Source organism: Myotis davidii, unplaced genomic scaffold, assembly GCF_000327345.1.
Source record: "Myotis davidii unplaced genomic scaffold, ASM32734v1 scaffold1580, whole genome shotgun sequence".
NCBI classification, from domain to species: Eukaryota; Metazoa; Chordata; class Mammalia; order Chiroptera; family Vespertilionidae; genus Myotis; species Myotis davidii.
The window spans coordinates 63,760-66,749 of NW_006292244.1; positions in this window are offsets into that span (position 1 = coordinate 63,760).

Genomic DNA, 2,990 nt, shown 5'->3' on the forward strand with positions numbered 1-2,990 from the left:
GGGGCTTCTTCCTGCTTTCCCTTTCACCTCCCTGCATTGTGCCTACATATGCAAATTAACCACCATCTTGTTGGCAGTTAACTGCCAATCTTAGTTGGCAGTTAATTTGCATATATCCCTGATTAGCCAATGAAAAGGGTAGCGTCCTACGCCAATTACCATTTTTCTCTTTTATTAGTGTAGATAACAAGTGTTATGTTAATATATATCACACATCTACATGTAAACATAATGAGCAGCATGTGACAGCATCTAATCAGCATACTTGTCTAAAGTTTGGCGATGAGATATTCAGTAGGTTGTGCAATTCAACTATTAAAGTGTCTCTCTAATTTAGAGGTGTGTTTTTTCCTGTTGGAAAATCTAAAAATTGTCCTGTGGGGCGGGTTAGAATACCCAGGAACTGTTCTATCAAAATAATGATCGATAAGCCGTCGCCATGCAATGCTGGGTGAGGGTTTTTCTGTTTCCCAAATACATCGTTAACACATGAGCGACTTCTAAGGGTGGTCTCCGAGGACAGTGGTTCAAACCGGCGGAGAGTGGTTCTCAGCCGTTTGGAGAAGACGCCTGGTCCCGGAGAGGCAGCGCCGGTGCACAGGTTCACAGGGGGCGCTGAGGGGCAGGCGCCGAAGTCCGAGGTGCGGGGCGATGACGGCGGGTTTCCCTGGACCCCTTTGGTTTTCTACGCGCTGCTCTTCGGCCATCTGTACTGAGGGCCGAGTGGCTGTTATGCAGGCTCCATCCCACAAGGTGGCGCAGGAATCCGGCCCTTTGGTCTGTGTGGAGCCCTCCCTGTGCCCGGAGCCTTTTTGTCCCGCCCCTGATTTCCGTAGGCAGGTGAACCGCAGCTGTTCTCTAAGGGTCACAGAGCTGTTTGCTCTAAGTTACACGTGGAGGCAGGTCCTTGCTTAACGTGTGTTAACCAAGAGTGCACACACGCGGCAGAGCTGCACCCTGCTTTCTGTTTGTTGACAAGACATTTCATAGTCTTCCTGGAGCCGAACGATGCTCATTGTGCACATGACCATGCGTGAACGCACAGAGACTAGATCATACATGACCATGCATGAACGCACAGGAACTAGGTCACACATGACCATGCATGGACACACAGGGACTAGATCACACATGACCATGCATGGACGCACAGGGACTAGATCACACATGACCGTGCATGGACGCACAGGGACTAGATCACACATGACCGTGCATGAACGCACAGGGACTAGATCACACATGACCGTGCATGAACGCACAGGGACTAGATCACACATGACCGTGCATGGACGCACAGGGACTAGATCACACATGACCGTGCATGGACGCACAGGGACTAGATCACACATGACCGTGCATGGACGCACAGGGACTAGATCACACATGACCGTGCATGGACGCACAGGGACTAGATCACACATGACCGTGCATGGACGCACAGGGACTAGATCACACATGACCGTGCATGGACGCACAGGGACTAGATCACACATGACCGTGCATGGACGCACAGGGACTAGATCACACATGACCGTGCATGGACGCACAGGGACTAGATCACACATGACCGTGCATGGACGCACAGGGACTAGATCACACATGACCGTGCATGGACGCACAGGGACTAGATCACACATGACCGTGCATGGACGCACAGGGACTAGATCACACATGACCGTGCATGAACGCACAGGGACTAGATCACACATGACCATGCATGGACGCACAGGGACTAGATCACACATGACCGTGCATGGACGCACAGGGACTAGATCACACATGACCGTGCATGGACGCACAGGGACTAGATCACACATGACCGTGCATGGACGCACAGGGACTAGATCACACATGACCGTGCATGGACGCACAGGGACTAGATCACACATGACCGTGCATGGACGCACAGGGACTAGATCACACATGACCATGCATGGACGCACAGGGACTAGGTCACACACGACCATGCACGAACGCACAGGAACTAGGTCATCAAGGCCCCTCACACGGAGCGGGGCGCGCTGGCGCCCTGGGAACTGGTTTGTGCGGGGCATCTGCAAGAACCCCGCATCTGAATGAGACCAGCCCACCCCCGCGAAACCAGACCAAGGATGAAGCTCCCGCGGGTGGAAGCGGGCAGCTGGCAGTCTGCAGGGTCCAGGGGCGGGTCAGCAGGGTGGGGCCTGGGAGCTGGTGGTGTTACTGTGGGGTCCCTGCTCGCCCACTTACCCACCTCCTTGCTCTTTCCTCTCCTCTCAGACCCCTGCTTCTCCCAGGGGTCAATTCGGAGGGCTGGTGACCGGCGACAGTGGCTTTGGTGGTCCAGAGACCGGAGGGGCCGCGTTAGAGCACTGACTGGAAACACTTCCTTGCAAGGGCATCGTGTACGGAGGGGGGCCCTTCCGCCTCGTGCGCGCGGGGGAGTGGCTCCGAGCGCCTTTCTCCGGGTTTGCGACTGGCCCGCAGCACACGCGCTGTCCACTCGGGGGTGACATGCGGGCCTCCCCCAGGCGGTGCCCTCCGCGAACCTGCAGGTGTGAAAAGCCAGGAATGAGCTTGCAGTGCACCCTCGCCTCCTGCCATTGGCACCGTCCGAGGTTTGAAAACGGCGGCACACCCTCTGGGGGAGGGGCGCCTGCGCCCTCAGGAGTCCCTCCGCGAGAAGGGGCGGGAAGGGTGCCACGCAGCCTGGCTGGGGTGGGGGTGGGCCTCTGTGGGAGCCTGGCAGGCGGAGAGGAGACGGCGCTCCAGCTGCCTGCGGGCCTGGCGCCTTATTGCTCATTAATTTCCTCCTGACTGGGCAGCCCGGCTCCTGCTGGGCGGGGAGATCCGTATCTGCCCCCAGGGCCTGGGCCTTCGCTCTCCGGGCACCGGGCACCGGCTCAGAGCTGGCAGGCCTGGCATCAGCCTTGCGAGGCCCTGAAGCTGCTGACGTTTCGAAATCCACCTGAGCTTTGTTGCTCTGCTGTTCCGCCATCACCCCTGGCAGC